This window comes from Corvus cornix, chromosome 1, assembly GCF_000738735.6.
Source record: "Corvus cornix cornix isolate S_Up_H32 chromosome 1, ASM73873v5, whole genome shotgun sequence".
In the NCBI taxonomy this organism is placed as follows: Eukaryota; Metazoa; Chordata; class Aves; order Passeriformes; family Corvidae; genus Corvus; species Corvus cornix.
In genome coordinates, this window is record NC_046332.1 from 103,095,676 (window position 1) to 103,116,945 (window position 21,270).

The following is a 21,270-nucleotide window of genomic DNA, read 5'->3' on the forward strand; positions in this document are numbered from 1 at the left end:
CAAAGGCATAAGAAAACACCAATGCAATCATGTATTCTCAGTGAAAGTAATTCATTCAGCTTAACCAAGAGAGTACATCACAAAGGCAACATGCAACGGTAATGTTCCGTGGGTAACTGCTACAACAGAGGCCAAAGCGAAAAACACACAAGCAAGCCCATCATGGTTAAGGCAACAAATGGCACACATTTTTCTTTATTTTTTAAAGGAAATCAATTTATGATGCTTCAGCAATATTTATTCTGGCAGTATTACAAAGTTTATTTTTATTTCTTGGACAGAGTTTTGCCTTTTGTTCACAGGACTTTCAAAGCATTTTATTTAATACAGAAATAAATATGGAAAGGTTCTCAAATTCATAAGCATCCCAAGTCACTGCAACTACCTTGCTAAATATCTCACTATCAACCTAAAGAGTATTTAACAAGAATTTTTTGCATCATGATGAGTTTCACTGTTGTTTATATAGAAATGCAAAGCTTTGCTGCATGAACATGCCTTCGCAGGGTTTCATCAAAGAGACAAGATTTACTTTCACTTGTGATTATACATCAGAGAATTAAGATGAAATACTTCTACTGCTCTGAATGTCTGTTATCAGAGTTGCATTATTAGCTTGCTACCATTATAAGGTATGTCTGTCTTTTCCCAAGAGGTCTCCCCATCCCTTGAAACCATACACCAAAGAAAGTCTCTGTACAGAATTAAGGAAATCATAAAGACAGAAAAATTCCTTCAGAGAATCAAAAATAATACACCCGGGGTATTCAACATGGAAGCCATAGTTATATTCAGTGTTTCATCAAACATCTACTAGGAGCCAGACTGGCAAAATCTGGGATGGTCGTATCTGTAAAGCCTTACTCCTGCTGCCTTCAGTGGAAAAGCTCGCCCCAAGACATTCCACCAAACATTTAGCACTTCAACCACCGAAACAGCAAAGTGAGAACTGGTAACAGGCATCTGCTTTCTGCACAAATGAGTGTGCCATGTAAACCCTGCAAGCTCTAGCAAACAGGCAATACCAGCTCACAAAGCAAAGCCAACCATTACACCACAGGCAGCAAAAAGGTTCTGCCTGAATAACAAACCCTGCATACTAAGTTGAATTAAGTTAACAGGAAAGCAGTTACTTCTTTCCACCCCCAAAACATCACACAGTCACAATGCTGAATATCTCCGTCCCTCCTCCAGAGCCTGCAAGTCATAGCTAAGGCAGTGTTCTGACTTTTGGATACATACCAGCCACAAGTTTATGGCTTATAATATTCCTCTATTAATTCTGTGAAGTCAAAAACGATTATAAAATCAGTTTACAAGAGGCCTGCTAAACTACATAATGAACAGCAAAAGAGAAAAGTGGCACTACACATTATAAGCTGACATGCAAACAGAACATGAAAAATTTATCACTGAACCTTAACTGAAAAATCAGTCATTCAGCCTGAGAGGGATTTCACATCTCTAGTTCAGCTTTCTGTTCAAAGGACCAGTTCTGAGGTCAAACCAGGTTACTCAGGGCTTTGTCCACATGGATCTTGAAAGCTCCAACCTCCTCCTACAGAGGCAGGTAGGGCACACAGAAGAACCTGCTTCATTGCTTGACTAGGAAAAAGGTTTTCTCTCTACAGTGTATTGGAGCCTTTCTTGTATCAGTTTTCACCCAATGGTCTTGTTGCCCCACCGTGCACTGCTGCGCAGTAACCCCATCTTCTTGATAACCTACTTGTAGGCTTTGTAAGGCAGCTATTAGGACCTCACAATTTCTCTTCTCCAAGTTAGACAATCGGAGTTCCTCTAGATTCAGGTCCCTTCACTCTTTAACTCATGAACTGTTCCACCTATTTGGTTGCAATCACAGATGTGAGGAGAGTGCACTCCGCTGCCTTTTTCAGTAATTGATAAAAGATGTTAGACAGAACAAGTTCCAGGACAGCCCCCGGTGGTACTTCATTTATTATCAGCTTGCACGTGCAGTACAAACCACTAACCACTACCTAAATCACACAGCTTTTGGAGGCTGGAAAGCACCTCTGTAGACAAATCCCCTTATTCAAAGCAGAAACAGCTAAAGCACAGATTGTTCAGGGCCTTATCGCCAAGTTTTGAGTATCTCAAAGGATGGAAATTCCAGTATTTGATCACCCTTAAGACTAAAAATGCTTTCAGACACATCAATAAGATCAGCCTGAGCCTTCTCTTCTCCATATTGAACTGTCCCATCTCTTTCACACTCTCCACAGATCTCACAGGCTCCAACACCTCAGCCATCTACATGGCCATTCACAGGACTCACTCCACCCTCTCCATCTCACTCTTGTCATGGAGAACCCAGAACTGGACACAGAACTCCACAGCTGCCTCACCAGAAAGGACAAGGGGAGAAGGATCACATTGCTCCCCCTGCTCATAGCACTCTGCCTGAAGCAGCCCAGGCAGCCAGGAACTGCCCCTGCCACAAGCACACACTGCTGCCTCATGCTCTGCTTCATGTCCACCAGGATCCCTGGGCCTTTCTCCACAAAGCTGCTTTCCAGACACTCAGCCACAGCCTGTACTCGTCCCTGCCATTATTCCTCTCCAGCTGCAGGACTTGGCATTCCCCTCTGCTCATCGCATCCTGTCAGCCCATTTCTCCAGCCTCTTCAGGCCTCTACCAATGGCAGCATGACCCTCTGGGGAGTCAAACATTTCCCACTTTTGCACCACCTGCCAACCTGCTCTGACTCCTCTCTGCCCTGTCTCCCTGGGCATTACTGCAGATCCTGAGCAGCACCAGCCCCATTACCCACCCCTGTGGCACCACTGCCACTGACCAGCCTGCACCTGCACCTCGTGCTGCTGATCACAGCCCTTTGAGTCAGGCATTTCTGCCAGGTTTTTCCACTCTCCTGGGTTGCACCTCATCAGTTTGTCAAGTTATGGGAGACAGTGACAAAAGCTTTGCTGAAGTCAACATAACAACATCCACTCCACAAGTCAAGGATCTCATGGTAGAAGACTAACAAATTGTTCAGACATGACCTCCCTTTCATAAATCCATGCTGACTTCTCCCACCGGCTTCTTGTCCTTCATATGTTCAGAAATGGCTTCCAGGATTATTTGTTCGATCATCTTTCAACAGTTCACATGGGGCTGACCAGTCTGTAGTTCTCAGAGAAGAGGCTTCTTGCTCTTCCTGAAGGCAGGAGGTACATTCTTCTAGTCTTAATGAACCCCTCCTAATCACAGGGTTTTTTTTGAAGACCATCAAGAGGGACGTCCCAATATCAGTTAACTCCCTCAGGACATACCACACCAGGGCCATGGCTTTGCATGTGACCAGTTTGTTTAAATATTCCCTAACCTAACTCTCTTCCTCAGAGGGAAGGTTTACCTTGTCCTGGACTTTCCCACTGGTTTCAAAGTCCTGAACACGCCAAAGTCTTACCTCTTCATGTCCGGGGTTGCAACCCTGCGTTCTGCCTGTTGCCCCCTCTTCTCTGGATCCCAAACTTTATCATCCCACGGTCAGTGCAGCCAAGGCTGCCCTCAGCCTTCAGATCCCCAAACAGTTCTTTGTTTGCAGGTATGAAATCCAGTAGACAACACACTCCAGGAACCTCTGGGACTGCTCACACCCAACCCAGCACATAAACAAGCTACACTATCCCCCCAGTAGATAGCAGGGTGATTGAATATGACCTATCCTATCATATCTTCACAATTTCAATGAAATCATAACTCTGAAACTGCATGCAGACATGTATTTCCTTTTCTTTGCATCCCATGCTGTATGCATGAGAACACAGACATTTCAGAGAGGCAACCAGCCATGCTGACTTCCCAGAAAGAGTAGCAGAGTTTTCCCTGTAACTCTGAAAAGCAGAACCTTGTTTATATGGGTATGCTTGGGAAGGGCCCCCTTCAGTCCTGATTTTTTTGATTACAAGGTCCCCATTGTTTGTACCACATTTTGTTTGCCAACCTGGTCCACCAATTGCTCATAAGATAGTTTGCAAATATGCTTTTGCCCTAGTCAGGTGAATCTCATCTTTTCCAAGCAATCCTCAGAAAGACCCTCATGATCATAAAACTAGAATTCTGTTGCTAACACCAGCTATGCAACCAGCTTACCCACAGGATCTGTCCACTCATCCTAATGCACTTTGCTTTCACCCAAAGGATCAAGGAGAATCCACCCAGGCTCCCACACCCTTGGTCATCACCCCAGAGCCACACAGTCACAGCTGATAATTTCAGATCACTTCAGGCAGTATCATTGAAACCTACATGGAAGAGCAGCAGGGGGTAGTAGTCTGAAGCCAGACAAGCCTTGGCAGTCTTACCACAGTGTTCCAGATCCAAGTTCCTGGCAGGCAACAAGCCTCTCTAGATGACAGGTCAGGTCCGGTCAGCAGATGGGAGTCTCCAACACTCGCAGCAGAGAATTTCTGTACTGTTACCACTTCCCACTTTCTCTTGATGCTTCTTTATGGCTCAGATTTACCAGCTCGGGTGCTTCACTGGATGGAGTACCCATATCCCCATCACCTACAAAAGCACTGAATCTGTTCTCTAACTGCAGATCTTGAGGTGGAGCAGGAGCCTTCCTCCTGGCATCGGAAGTTACAAACTTCAAGTTTTCAGACTTGCCATTCTGGGAGCCTTCAAAACCAGCCCAAGAGGCACAGACTCCATCTGCCCTTCATTCAGGAAGGTTGGGGGTTTTGGGCTCTTGAAACCTCAGGAACTTGAAGGTCTGGAAAGTTCAACCCCCTGAGTTCAGCCAACTAACCAATTTTTACTCATATCTCTAATATATGAACTAGAGTCCCTAAATTAGCATCAATATTATATCTATCTATCTATCTGTCTATATATATATATATATATATATATACATACAGTTTACCCCAGAGTAACCAGTGCATTTGGTTCAGAAGCTGTATTTACACAACAGCTCTCCAAAGACTACTGGATTCAAGCGGTGGCACTAAGGTACACACATCAATGAAAATTTTTATCTCCACAGAACACAACAGCACTGTGACTCAGAAAAGGTAAAATTCAGACTATTTAGCAGGGTATTTCCAGTTTGGTTGACCCCCAGGGAACGCAAGGCCCTGTATCTTCATTTTTAAGCAGCCTGCTAGAATATACTTCCTTTCAGAACTCAAAGCTTTTTGCACGTGCAAAGTAATTTCTCCTCCCTGCTCAGGAAGCTTTAAAATACTATTCTGATTTTGCTATGAGTGCAATTGCACACTGCTTTGCTCTTTCTAAGGAGCTAGGAGGTGGGTAGAGAGCTGTAAGGGGGAGATGGCAATTGTGCAGGGATTCAGGCTGGCTCCAGCTACTGGTTCTTCAAACACTCCTCAGCATTCAGACTTCAGCAAGACATAATGAAGGAAGGCAAACAACTCTCTCACTCTCTAAGTCCCATATTTTTCAAGAGTTCTAGAATCTGCCACTGTGCTTGCAGTTTTCCTTTAAGAATGACATGATTATTGGCATGTTCTCTCCCTTCTGTTGAGAAACAAAAAGGTAGGATGGGGCTGTTGATCTCACTCTACAGTGGCTTGGGTAGGCTAGAGGCACTGGAGTTAACTCCCTGAAGTTTGTCTGGCTTGCACTAATTCACATATGGACAGCTGCAGCAATTCAATCACTTTTGTTTTACTGGAGGTTTGTTTAAACAAACAAAAAACCCCAACCCTTTACTGTTCAGGCTTTTCTCTGTCTATAAAAGTTTCCACTTACTAAAAAACACATATAAATATTTTTAAAAGCTGCCTCCTCTCAGAGAATTTGATTACTGTAACGTAAGTGTGTGTAAGCTGTCAGAGACATATGAGTCACCAAAATAGGACCACACAATCAAGATGTTTATAAACTCTTCAAAGGAACCAAGAGCATGGTTTGGAAAGAGGAATAAGAGCACACCTAACAAATGTGCAGAATTGTGGCAAACTGATCGGAAGGTACTCCTGAGATCACTCAAAATTCTCATTTATCACAGTACTGAATTTTGGAGAGCATATGACAGCCAAAAGTGCTTTACAATTTATATGTTCCTGCAGCTGCATTTTTAAATCATACTCATTTTCTAAAGCTTGCTAAATCACAGCACCTTCTCAAACTGTGTTTTGAAAAATTCATTCTGCCAGTCAAACTTAATCTTTTTTGTTTCTTTTGAGGTGAAATTTTGTCTTCATGGAAGCTGGATTGATATTAGAGACAACACTGATCCAGGTTTGTTAAGAAAAAGCAGATCAGAGTTGTGCTTCCCATCTGTAAGTACAACATACCTGATTTCTGAAGTTATGTACTAGATTTCTCCTCAGGAACTGGACTAAAACCATGTCCCAGTTCACACAATGATTCATGATGTGAGAAAACACTCCATGGAGAGTGAGCTCAAACTAATTTTATTTGTTAACCAACAAAGGTTAGTCTTAGGCCCAGCTCTGCCAAGGTAAACAGATTGTTACATTAACAGCCAAAACTCAAATCCCTTCTAAGCCCAGAGAAAAATAAAATGGCAAAATTGGGACAGATCTGGTTTCTCTTTTTTGAGAAATTTTCTTCAAAATATTGTACCTCATGAAATATTGTACCTACCTGAAAGTCAAACCTGCCCCAGCCTGCAAACTCCAGCTACTAGACTCTCTGTTAGAAGAAGGCATTTTGTACATTAGTAATGAAATCCAATATCAAAAGCTATTCAAGTTATTTTGATCTATAAGGGGAACATTCATTCTCATGCCAACAAAATCAGCTATTCCTAGTCTTATATTACCATCAATCCAAATTGTAACATAAAAACTCATGAAACAGAATCGAAGCTAGTTATTAACAGCCCTGCTGGAGACTGGCACAGTACAACTCATTACCGCAATGTCAGGGACAAAGATTTTTTTAATTTAATGCTTAGTGGTTCGGATTTAAAATACACAATTTGAATTGCTAATGCTATGAACCAGGCATCGAAATGTGACCTGACGGCTGTATTTTTAAAAAGCACATCTAGAAAAAGAATTATTGATTCAAAATTTAACTAGTCCTACCATTCATTCCCCAAGTTAGTCTTGCACATACAGGTGAAATTATTTTGTTGATAATCACAAATATTTTTCCTATTGTTTAGTTTGTTTCCTTGCCACATTTTAAATTACAAGTAAAATCTAATCTCTTAAACTGGCCTAGTCAGAATTTCTTTAATAATGCTACCAATACTTGAAGACAGAAGCATCTCTGTTTATTGTATTTTCAGTTATTGTACAGTACCTTTCCAAGCAAGAAATAATAAAGAAAAGAAACAGAGATTTGCTACTGTGCAACAAAAACTATGTTATCAAATCAGTTTCTTGTGAGACATCTGAAGTGTGTAGGCACAATGGAAATGTTATTAACCCCTTTGGCACTATTCCACCCAAGTAACAGCATCCATATGTCAACACCACCTTCTGCAGCAGTCTGGTTTCACACCCAAATGTAGACATTAATGTGGTGAATACAGTTAGACATGGCAGTCAAGGAGTTAAGAGCTTCTCTACTGTAAGTTTTATGTTTTTCCTTTTGTAAGTCACTTAGCTTCATGTAAATGATGTTGCACTGGCTTACCCAAAAAACCAGAATGGAAACCAGACAGACTAACTGTAAATATTCTACATTCAAGCCTTCAATTAAAGTTCAAATTACATTTCTTCAGAAAAGAGTGCACCACTCTTTTGCATAAAGATAACATTTTATAATGGGTTAAAAATCTGACCAGTGAACTCCATCTGCCTCAGAACTTCACAGACAAGGTCTTCTTCAAACGTGCTGTTCTATCTAAGGCACCTGGGTACAAACTGGTGAGCCTGAAACACTTTCAGAGCTTATGGGCATACTTTTAAAAACCCCACATTATTTTTGCTATATGACAGGTTGCACTAAAACTCCTAGTAAAATATTAGGAACCACCAGGAAAGAAAAAATTAATACCTATTTTTAGACCAAACATCAAAGCATGACTGACTTACAATCTGAACTCAAATAAAAGAAAAAAAACAAATAAACAAACAAACAAAAACCAAACTGCATTACATTCAATAATTCTGGTTTCCTAAACTAGACCTGGAGGGCCAGAAGGTCTGAAGATCAAATATGACCTACAAGGCCACTGTTTTCTTCACCCTAAGAACACTGAGCAGCTGGCAAGTCAATTGCATCAGGGATGCTGTGGTACAAACAGGATTGAGAGAAGAGAAGGAAGACAGATTCATATAAAGTCTGATGGGGCTCTTCTACCAGAGAACAAAATAATCTGTCGTTTATAAAGACTCAACTCTCTCAATGTCATTACACTTTATAATATGAGATGAAGGAATGAGTCACTGAACAGGCCTTGGAGTCATCATTCTACCAAAATGGAAATGCCTCTTAAAAAATTTGATTAGATAACAATATAACACTATCTTTACAGCTTAAATGTAAATTGCAACCGGGATTTTTAAGAAAGCTTGAGCTGTTAGTTTTTTAGCACGTATGTGGCACAAAAAATCACTTTAACATTTTGTATCTACTTGATTGCAAGCAATATCCATCATTTCCTTGAAAAATTAATTCCAAATTTTGCTCAATTTTTAACATTTTTCTTTTGCAACACTACCAGCAATAATACTCCCTGCTAAAAGTATTTGCAAGGATTTCACTTCATGAAAAAGAAAAGCTATAGGGGAAGGAAAAAATAATATCAGAAGGAAAAGCAGTAGTTTAATCTTCAAGATGTTAAATCCATTCTACATGATAAACAGCAACTTCTCCACTAAAAGAACAGCCTTCAGTTTACATTACATTTTCCTATTTCCCCTTTGCAAACAATGGGGGGAGCTAAAGGTCATGATCCTAGAATAGTACCTTCACTGCATCACTCCCTCAAAGAGCAGAGCAGCCACAGAAGGGGCCACCTAAGTCTTATGGCCCAGGGTCCTTTTCTTGTTACAGTCCCCAGTCCCCTCCCACAGGCCACAAATCCTCACCCAGCCTGCGCCCTGGGAGCATCACAGGCAGCCACAGAACACTTAGGACAGATGGGAAGCATTTGAGGGGATGCCCCGTGGTGTGCAATTCACATGTACACACATGCAAGCACAGAAACAGAGGAGCTGTGCACAGGACCCCAAACCAAATCCTAATCTGGAGGACAGTGAACACTTGGCCTGGGGCTGTCCTAGTGTGACTCTTCTCTGGGTAGCAGCAGAGCTGAAGCCACTCCCAAGCTGTCCTCCAAGAAAAGAGGAGAGCTAATTTTCTGTTTTTCAAAGAGGTATGCTTGGTTCCAGTTTTTAAAACATAAAACATGCAGTTACTTGAGTGGAAATCACCCAGTAGGACAAGAAATACTTTATATTCCAGCTAAGGCATTTGGTATGACCACAATCCATCGAAAAAATCTCACATTTACAGTCAGGTAAAGAACAACAGTAAGTCAGTATGTTTGTATTTTTGTATTTACATGGGGCATTTCCACATAAAATACACATCTCATAGCAAGTCTGTGGTAAAAAACTTCAGGTAGGTATTTCTAATAAACATTATGGATTTAAGTTTTTCTTAAGCCTATAATAGTAGCTGCCTCTTACTGAATTTACTGTTTCACACTGTATCTCTGACACAAACTTTTTATGCAATATGCCAAAGCACATCTGAACACCAGAAACGTTCATGCATGAGTAAGCAAGGAAAGAAGATTATTGTGGTAGTTCTAGATGGCAGCAGTTACATCTGTATTCCCCCTTAATACCACTTTGAATCCAGCAATACATGTTAGATTTTACTGGGATGAATCTCCTTAACCCTTTAGAACAACTGAGATTGCATAGATAGTCTTTGGCATTCATGTGGCTCTCAGCTGGGGAAGCACTTTCTATTTCTGAATTAATTGATCTTTTCCTGAGGGCAAAATGGTCCTTCTCCCTTGGACAACAAACTACTCAAATCCCATTGCTGCTACTGAAGGAGACTAAGTTTACTGTAACCCATTGGTTCTATCAATCAGAGTGCCTCTTAACTACAGCAGATGCTCCCAGTGTACAGCATGTACAAACAAACCTAATTTAAATTCACATTGTCAAGTTTGCAGACAACGTGCATTGTGTTAACCTTTAACTGAAGAAATATAGTGCTTCTCAAAGGTAAAATTGTCTTGAGAGCTGTTCACCTTCAGAACTGTTCTTACCCTCAGAAACTAATGCACACAAGGACCCATTCAGAAGAAATGGAAGACATTAGATTCAGAGGAAAAGATTTAATATCATCATTTTAACATGAGTTCCTGCCTCCTCCAACATCCATAAAAACAATTCAAAGTTCTGAAAAGTGTAAATTATTATACCCATAGCTGAGAAAAACAGAAAAGGAGAAGAGTACTTTAACTTAAGGTAAGCAAAGACAAAAAAGTCACATTTGACAAACTATATATTCATACAAACTTGTTAGTAATGCTTCTCTGCTCTTGCAGTTTCTAAATCTCATTCTCAGACAAGTGACAGGATATAGGAAGGATATGAGTTACTCTTCAGAACAAAAAGGAGACAGATTACAGCTAAATACACCCAGAACTATTTATAAAACTACTGTTTGGCTAAATTAATGAGAACTGCTACCAAATTAATGTATCACCATAAAAAGTAAGCAGGATAGAAAAGCTGATGCCATGAAAGTAAGTGCTGTGTTAAATTACTCATAAGTACTAGCCCAGTATTCTAGTCCCAAAGTTGCCTTGATAGTATTTATGGATGCCGATGGATAGTACTGAGGTGGAAAGACAAATGAATAAAAAATTGAAGAGATAAGGAACAACTACCTTTTCAGTGACATGATGTAGCATCATTTAACCCTCAGGAAGATGAGCAGAAGTTGTGGTCAACAACTGGTTCAGAGTCTTCATATTGTGTAATGCAGAGCATTTGTTAAAACTCTGAGCTTCTAAGCTGGCAACATTCACCTCATCTCATTAAAATCAGACTAGAAGCATGAATGCAATTATGAATATGATCTCAGAGGAGCTTGGAGGATTTCACTAGATGCCTAAGCTGTTACTATCACCACACGTCTTTGCCAAAAGTAGCAACCCTTTTGCACAGGAGGAGGATGGGGAGAATACAACATACTCCTCTGCATCTTAGCCACATTTGCTTGAAGTGTTCATAAAAATCATGCTACATTAAGTAACCAGACTGAAAGTGGTGCACAGATACATCCTGTTGCAGTATTCTTGCTTTTGGAAGCGGTGATTTCTGCAAGAAGAGATTGCTGGCAACAGTAGCCTGATATAGCCAAAATCCTCAGACTGTGCTACAGCCCTTCACTGTGTGATGCCAGCTGCAGACAAACATGGTGTCTTATAACAATTTCAAAGTTATGTTGTTTTCCCTCAGTTTGACAGAATGCTATCATTTTTAAGACAGCAGTTGGAAAATATTTACCCCAACAGCAACTTTTCTGATTCCACCTGTCAAATGCTAGGATTACAAACCAGTGCTGTGTTTTAACTGATGCATTATAAACTGTCACAAAGACGTGCGTTGTACAGCAGCAAGAAGCTGGCCTGGATGGAGAAAAGAAATAATCAGCTTTTTCCTTTTTAACCTCTTACATAAATCCAAGCATTTCCCGCTACAAAACTTCACATTCAGAGGAAGGCCAGGCCCAGCATGGAACTGCTCAGCAGTTTCATAATTTATGAGCTAAATTAAAGGAAACAACTATTGTGCTTTCACATACAATGGACTGCCAGGCATTACAGGAGCTATAACTGCTGTGTGTGTGTGGTGGGGCTAACAGCCCTGAGTGCAAGAGCTCAGATGATGGGTAATTTGCATTTCACCACTGTGGTCCAATACAACGTTTACATGCCAGCATTGAGCCATCTCCACTAAACCTCTACAAAACACTGAAAGAAAAGCCAACAACCACCAGTTTGGTTAAAAACACCAAACTTCCTCAATTATGTGAGCAACAATGGCAGGTAGGGTGGGAATGTTTGGAGAAAGGACATGTGATTAAAAGAACACCTTTACCACCTATCAATATATTTTCTAGATTAAGAAAGAAATCTCATAAAACTGCTGCTCATAACTCTTAGCAACTTCTCTTTTAACATCAGGTTCTTTTATTCTCCTTCAAACCGTGGTAAGAACTATAGGACTGAAAAAAATGCTGTTTTAGAAATTACTGCATCTATGAATTCACAAGTTCCAGACAATCCTTGGGCAAATAAACTTCCCTATTGTATCAGATAACATGTGTCAGCTTCTGTGCATTAAAAAACTTTCAAATTTCAATTTTAGATTGCAGGATGCAATTCTGGAGTAATAAGTTTTTGATGGTATCTCTAATGCCTCTGTTTTCTCAGGTCAAATAAGTTTCTGCAGGTAATGTTTTCTGGATGTCACAATAAATGGAATTCACAAACTAACACTTTTTTTTTCTTTTATGAACAAAAATGTTTCCACATCAGAGGCATTAGCTGCTCTGTTTTGTTTTAATGGTGCTTTTCAAAATTCCATGTGTCAATCATAGGTCCAGGCAAGGAGGCACTTCCATTAACATTTTTTAGTTTTATCTTCTCTTTGAGAAATTATCTTAATTTTGAACAAGGTGAAGCCTTTAAGAAAGCAGAGATAATGCTGCAAGTAGAAGACACAGCTCCTTGAACAGGTATCTCTGATAGCAGGTTAAAGGTCTCAAGAAGTCTCCTCCACCCGAAGAAACACCCTTACTTCCAAGGCGTCTTCTTTAACTCTTACAATGAAAACAAACCTCCAAAAGGGAGACACTACACAGAGTTCCTCCTTAGAAGAAAAGTCCTGAAAGCAAAACCTGATACAAGCCAAAGAAGTACATCCGAAAGCTTATCCCTGACCCTCATTGTGAGCCAGAACAGCTTGTGACCTGATGACAGCATTGTTCCAAGAGGGAATCTGAGCCACTCTGTGCTGGTTGAATGGGAATGCTCAGCCGAGCTGCGAGCACAGAGTGAAAGAACAAACAACAGTCAGCATTTAGACAGAAGAACCCATTGCTGCACTGAAGATGGGGGTAAAGGGGGAGAAGGAGGATGGAGCTTTATGGAACTCAAGCAAACAAACAGAGGCATAAACCCTATTGTCTTATAAGCAGTTTTTCTTCTGACAACCTCCTCCTCTCATCCACACCCAGTAACCAACACCGGTACTGTCTGGAACAGAACAAAACATGCGGCCAAGGAAGTAACAACAAGACAGATTCTCCTCAAGACAACTAGAACTTCCTCGGATGCTGGCACAGAATCTTTCTACGGCATCCAGGAGGCAGCAGGCAGGTTAAACCATGCAATTAACAGAGGACAGAAATAGTGGTCACTGAATGTTATCTACCTTGAGCACTTCTTCCAAGGCTAAGGAGAAAACTCTACTTCCCCATCTAAGAAAAAGTTTCCTGGACTCCATCCCCTTAAAGAATCTTCTAATGACCTTCCCTGGGTTCAAGTGGTACAAGCTCTTAGAGTTAAGGAAACCAGAAGCCAAGACTAATTGTAGATTTCAGATGGTCTGGAGAGGCAAAGAGCATTTCTTACATTTAATTTCTCAGCCTACAAGGCTGCATTTACATCAGCTCCTTGGTTTTGGCTCGAGAGAGACACTGACAGACTTAAACAGACAGGAACTGAAATTCTTCTTAAAATTGCAACATCCTGCTTTTAAGTTCTTCAAATTAAAAAAACATTGGAACTTCAGTATTTGGCTTTGCCAACTTCCACAACCTGTTTTACTCCACATACCAGAGGCACCACTCTTCCATCAGAAAATATCAAAAACATGTCTGGCAAACACAATATGCAACACACACCTCAGCATTATTCCAGGGTATCAATTTCAATTCTGAAAACACCCTGCAGATTAAAGCAATAGTCTCTAAAAGGCAGTCCTTCCCTCTCCTTCCTGACATCATATTTATGGGAATCCAGCCAAAGGTTTCTTCTGTCCCTAATTCCGAATAAAATGTGTAAAGGATCACCTACAATTGTGCTATATTCCACACCAGATTGCCTTCAGAATTCTGTCTATCTTTGCATCTTAATTCAGAGAATTTTGAGACTCTGTAAGTGAATGTAGTGGTTTGGTCCAAAATACTCATTACTGTTTATCTGCTGTGAGATAAGAATTAGGAGAAATGCAAAACAGGCACCAAACTTGAAAGAATATAAAGAAGTTTATTAACAGACCTAAAAGAAAAAAAAAAAAAAAAAAAATTATACCACCTTCAGAACTCTCCTCCTCCCCCCACCTTCCTCCCTTCTCCCACTGACAATGTGAAAAGACAACCCTTAAGATGTTCAGTCTGTTTACCACTTCCATAATAACCTTGTTCAGTCCATTTAGAAAGAGAAGTCTCTTCTTGCTCATGCTATGAAAACATTATCACAACGAGACAGCCGCGCACTTCCAAATATTGTTCAGTCCATTTAGGAAGAGGAGTCTCTCTGCCTGTGTGTGAGTCCTTTCCCCCAACTTGCAGCTTTTCCCGCAACTGCTTTCGAGGGTCCACTCTTGAAGTTTTTTGGGGTACAATTTTAAGGTTGAGCCGTTCAGAAACAAAAACAGAGGCCCTTCTCCTTCCCTGGGAGCAAAGGGTCTTCATCATCTTCATCGTTAGGACTATCTCTGGGAGCATCTCTAGGAACTGAGGTTTTCTCCTTTCCCGTTTGGAGCAAAAGTCCTCATCTGGTTCATCTCTAGGGACTGAGGTTTTCTCCTTTCCCGTTTAGAGCAAAAGTCCTCATCTGGTTCATCTCTCCCTGTCCAAACTTCTCATGAAATTACAGCTGCGTCAGCATCTGCCTATCTCAGTGCAGGTGCTTTTGCTTACGAGTTGAACACTCCACCCCCCATATCTTCATGAAATTACAACAGGATACTCTGATATATCATAGCTTCACAACAGATTTTCAGCTTTAAGCATCTCCTCTCTCTCTTCCCTCAGGTTTTCAGCTCTTCACAGCAATAAAAAGGGTTAATCTCACCTCGGCCTTGCAGCTTTGCAGCTGGAATGTTGAATTTTTCTTATCGAAGTGGAGAGGGGGGAGAGCCGAGCCGCTCCGGCTGCCCACGGCAAGGCAGTGGGGGGGGTTCCATGGCTGGAACAGGTCCATGGCTTCAGGATGGCCGTGGCCCGGCCCGGCCTGGCCCAAGCAGGGCCTGGCTGGGCCCACTGGGCCCTGCTCGGGCCCCGCAGCCACCTGTCCCAGCGCCGGAAACGAGAGAGAGCTTGGAGGGGGAGTTTGCCTATTCTTAAATGTGGATAACAGAGGTGATCACAACTTTAAGTGGCTTAGAGAATTGTCCATATTCAAACTGGCCAGCTGATAGGTTCTATCAGTTCCCAGAGGAAACTGTAAGCACCCCTTAGCAAGGACGTCCCTTCCGGGACTATGCTTGCTAACCTATGACAGTGAAGTACATAGGAAAGCTTTCTAAAAAGGGAAGCAGTACATTTGAAAGACAGGTCAAAGAGAAGGAAAGATGAATTAGAAGGAAGTGCATATGAAAAGATGGGATGACAGAGCACCAGGTGTGTGAACAGACAAAAGGTCTGAAGAGCATCTTTCCTGAGAAACAGCTGGTAAACTGCAGTGTAGATTTATTTTAAAAAGAAAAGAAACCCACCCCAACAGTCAAAAACCACCACAACACGTGAACCCAAAGCAACAAAACAACACAACTTACAAAGGGAAAGAACCATACATGTACTTGTGTAAGTGATAAGAAGAGGTGCAACTGCTTTCTGACAGAATGAGGTGAAGGAATGAGACACACAGGAATACAAGACTGTTTTCTCCACAACTGTGAACAAACTATCAAATACATTGCAGAGGAATACATATTAATAGCTGTCTCATGACTCCAGAACCAGTACAGACAACTTTGAATTGTCAGAAGGTAGTTCATCACAAACTAGACGATATCTTAATCTTCCACGAACCACAGTCAGATAACTGAGATGTCAGCTGATCAAAAGCACTATTTATAGGTGCTTCACACACAGAAATGTAGCCTTTAAAATAAGGTAGCATGGTGAATGCAAATCAAAGTGAGCAATTTTGAAGGGCGGTATGAGCTGACAGAACAAAGACCATTCAAACTGACCTCAGTGGTCAAAGTAAAACTGACAAGTGTATTTCAGCTGTTTTCAAATGCAGCTAAATAAAGGTATTTGATGAATGAAACGATCACAAGATACAAGGGACTTTTGTATTAAGTTTCAAAGAAAATAAAGATCTTTCCCATTTTAAAAGAGATTACTGGATGGAAGAGGAAATAGCAGCTGTCCAGGAAGATGAACATTAAAAACAAGTGTAACCAAAGATGACAGCAACAGCAGCAGGAAGATTTCTCTCCCAGTTGAAAGACTGTTTCTTCTAACAGAAAGAGCTGATCTTACTTGTACAAATTAGTTGGCTGTTCAAGGATAAATCTCTTTTCATCACACACTTAGTCAAGCAAGGAAGAAGTGAGAGAAGGATTTTGCTTATTAAGCAAACCTTCCATCAATAAAACAGCAGTTAACTAGACTGGATTATCTATACACACAAATCCCTTGATTAACCACATGTTACCTCTATGATGCTGGAGCAGTTCCATACAGATAGATAAACCTGACCCACTGTGATCAACAAGACCTACTGCTTTCTGCTACAAAGAAAGAAGCAACTGAGAAGCTGGTCAAATCTATAATCTAACTACCAAAAGCCAACAAAATCCACAAAATACTTAGTCTTGCGTCACCTGGAACATTAACTTTGTTGTTCAAGTTATTAACAAGAATAGCTACAAAGAACACATTTCCAACATTTAGAATATAGCAATTAACAACGAATCAAGATTAAAAATAATCTAGTATCAGACTGAGATTAACAACTGAACTAGTCACATGATCAGCTCAGTGCAGCAAATTTACAATCTCAAAATGAGATGAAACTTAAATGTTACTATTTCCATTAAACAAAAATGCAACAAAAGCACAGAAGTGTATCACACTTCAAATCTACTCCTTGAAGTTTTAACCATTTGACTTCAATATCAATATTTAAGTCTGAACCAAATCTAGATTTCAAGATTGCATAGTGATTAACCTTTTCCTTCCCACATGCAATTTAAAAATACAGATATAAAAAAAGAAAAGCTTGTAAGCTACCAAGCTGGTGTTCTCCACAACTGCTGGCAGCCTGAAGCTTCTGTGAACAAAAATTAAAATCAAGTAATAAGGTGTGGCACATGCCATCAAAAAAAATCTTCAATATCATGAGGATTTATAAATTTGTAGACACTTTTTGTACTCTCCTGGCACTAGAATTGAATTTTTCATTTTACAAGCAAGTGAAGTTACAAGTAGTTCTTACTACCAGGCCTACCTTACACATGGTGCCATTTTTCTCTTCCCTATTTGCAGGACCTCCCTGGAAGCACTGCTGCTCACTCTCAGGTATTCAGGAATACCCACTGGCACAAACTGCTGGAATCATGCACTCAAGGCAAGGCTCTCAAGCTCAGTCTTTACTGAAAGGCTTTCACACTCTGCACTCATTTCTCCATCCCTTCCCTTTCCCCAGCCACTTAAAATCTGATGGGAACAAAGTCAGGTTCCTCTAGGGTTATGATTTTTTTTTTTTTAGTAGGAAATGTTTGAGGTATTTTGGCTGCTTTGTGTAGGTTTTTGAGGACTTCTTTTATGTGACAGTTTAAGTAGAAAATCTGGATATTTGCATTCAATGAACATGGCAGTTCTGCAATCTCTATGAACTGTAATACCAGGCTATTTCATGGGAAATTAAGGTGGTCTTATCTAGAGTGAAAGGTTTTGATAGGATATTTTTCCATAAAGCTGTTGGTGACAATAAAGACATGTTCATAAGAAATGGCTAATGAAAGAGTACTGCAGTAGTCAATCTTCATCAATAAAACATTCAAATATTGTTTATAAACAAACATCACCACTCTTCCAAAGCAAGCCATTAATCCTTACATTTGGAAACGTAAGGCCAAAGCTAAAACACTTTTTTATAAGTGGTCCAAATTTAACAGCAAAGAAGTTTTTTAAACCTTGCCATAATGAAACCTCTAAATAAAGGCATCTTTTTCTGGGCACAGTTTGGAACCTCTGGTGTGCCCTTTGACAGTGGGAAATAAAGGAGCACTAACAGCTCAATAAGGGCTCAGTGAGACCTCACAGAAAGAACAGCAGGAATGAGAAAAACACCAAAAAATTAAGTTGAGGTCTTGCTGCTTGCCAGTTTTATATCTGTCACAAGGACAGCAAATTTTCAATGCTGCACAAGCCTATCAGAAAAAAAAAAATCCACTCTGCCAAGCTACCAGAGTATGAAAAATACTATTTGCCAGTGGTGAGGATGAATCAGCAACCTCAGATACAGAAAATATTTGACTCAAACCTGACATGAGAGTTCTCAAAGAATAGCTTTACAATTGGCTCAAAAATGAAAAGTTCTGTACATGTACACTTATACTCTGATACTGCTGCTACCTTTGATGAAAACCTTTATAAATCCAGCTCATGGGGAAAGACATACAAAGAGAGTGCTACATACAAAGAGAGTCAGGCTGACACAAGTAGTCCATACAGCACCAGCAGTTGCACTGACCTCCAAGAACTTCTTCTCACAAAACCAACCTAAAACAAGCAGGAAAACACCCTGAAGTGACTTCCGTGCGTGCTTCTTTTGAGACCTCATTATCAATAAAAAGCACTGATATGTTGCTTTTTAAGGTAACAAGCAAGTTCCTGGAAATTGCAAGTGGAGAACACATGTTATGAGGATTCCTATTTTGCAGGCGTGCTTTTTTGTTTGCTTGTTTTAGGTGGGCTGGGGTTTTTTTCAAATGTAAGTTGCGTATTCATTAATTAAAAATTACTTGTGGGACATAAACCACTTAATTTTTAAATACAAGCAGTGTGACCACTGAAAGCTAATTAAATATTGATAGATCATTTTGAATGCTTTGGGTTGGGAGGGACCTTTAAAGATCTAGATCTAGTCTAATTGGGCCTTGACTTGCAACACATGCAACCAATCTATATTGACACTTTTGAAAAAGCTTTAGTTCCCCAGGGAGCTGCGCACCAATGCTGACTTTGATCTTCAAATAAATGAATAGACTTACACTGGTTTTTGTGTGAGCTGGTTTCAATTGTCAGAAGTGATTTAGCTGCACAGTATAAAAGACAGAGAATGAGATAAAGAGGAACTTTTTCCTTCTGTACAATACTCCTAATGAAATTCAAAGGCAGAGTTCAAAAGATACCTCTTTATACTGACACTACAAATTAATCAGAAGTTAGGGATATTTTCCTTGTATAACTGCTCAGCTTTCTATAATACTTTATCTTTGTTGCTAAAGAGAATTTTCTTCAGCACAGACATCATTTCTGATCCACAACTCCACACAACTCTTCATGCTAAATCAGAAGCACAAATTCTCAGCAACACTCCCCCTGGAACACAAACTGCTATAAGACTGGGAACAAAGACATCCTTTCCCCTTCCACTGCTCATCCTTCAGGATGCTCCATTCTCTAAGGCAAAGTTATGTTAGGAACAAAGCACAGCCAAGACCTTGCAACCATCATTTCACCACACAGCTTTTATGTGGATTTACCATTGCATTCTCAAGGATTGGTTTCTACTGATTCTTCTCGGTTATCAATAACAAAAAGGAGGGGAAAGTCAACTTCATTTGATAATACAACCCATGACTGCTGAACTGCAGTATTTGCATATTCTCTTACACATAGGGACTTCAAGCATTTATTGTGTTTCCTCTCAGTGTGAAGCAGACTGTCAGCAATTACTTTTACATTAGCTGAATTACTGAATCTTCATACTCACCTCCTCTCCCATTCCCCTCCCCCTAATATATTCTTTCATCATTCCTCAGTGTACAGAATGTAGATATGCCCTGCAGCTACTTCCTGCTTCTGCATCAAGGGAAAACATCCGCTCCTTGGTCCAGGATTTTAAAAACCACACAGATAGGAACCATACAAAATCCATCATCATTTTTTATAAGCTTGCTCTATACCAGAAGGATCAGAGAAAAACAACAGATACCATCTCTGCAGCTGTTTTCACTCGTTTGATCTCATCAGGGCTAACCTGCTTGCAGCACTTCAGTGACCTCTAACACATCAGACTTGAAATTTCAGCTGCACATTTCACATTACCAAGCTCCCTTTTTCTCCTCCTAACACATGCGACCCTTCCCCTACAAGCAGAGAAGGAGTCAATGCATTATCTACAAGGTCAATACTGATCGCCTATACAAATTCTGATACACCAGCAGAATTCTTAGAAAACCCTCTTAACATCCAGTAAATAACAATTACAAAATAAGCAATCTGAATAACATCACAGATAAATTGTGATAAATTGTGTATATTACATTAGCAGCAGTTTAAACAGAAATATGTATGCACTCAGCATTCGTATCAAAAGAAAACTGCTTCTCAATAAAGTGGTTTATTACATTACATTATTATTATTACATGCACATTACATTGCTTCTTTAAACCCAGGCAGAAAAAAACCCTTTTCTAGCAGCTCTGTTGTAATTTTCTACAGATGAATCTTTGATTAGCACAAAAAACAGGCAAGAATTATGCTCTTTTAAGAAACCATTTATTTTAAGTATTATGTTCTTTATCACACTTCCTGAGCTAAAAGCAACAGTTAATATAAAAAAACAACTATAACGGAGAGTCTGAGGAGAGAAGAGCTACTGGAAAGGAGCAAGCAGAAGAGATGTCACAATCAGAAATTATTTTCATAATCTTTTACACATACATGCATAATTACATATTTTGTATTTCTTGATTTCCAACCACTATCTTGATCCATTTAGAAGGCAGCTCTGACAACATTTTATGACAGAAATGTCATTACCTCTTGATCGCTAGGAAAAGAAAGCTTCATGCTAGCTATTTTTTAATGAAACTTTATACAGGTTACTGAAAATATTTTATTACAGTTTATGAAAACTCCACTGGAACTCAGACCATAAACCATTCACAGACTGTAAGATGTGACCAAACCAATGGGAATCTGATCCTGAACAACTCCAGTGTAACTGCTTTCTTGTGAGAAACAAACCTACCAACGACCACAAAAGAATTAAAATCAGTAACACCCCCTATGAGGAGGAGAATAAAGACTTTTTGCAAGTTGGGAAGGATTTTTACACAATATT

The 21,270-nt window shown here is 40.1% G+C and overlaps 1 protein-coding gene across 2 annotated transcripts in view; it reads right to left on the bottom strand.

Moving 5' to 3' along the window:
* SH3KBP1 (SH3 domain containing kinase binding protein 1) overlaps nt 1–21,270 on the bottom strand; it is a 214,638-nt gene that overhangs the window by 188,786 nt on the left and 4,582 nt on the right. The gene's annotated exons all lie outside the window — the stretch shown is intronic.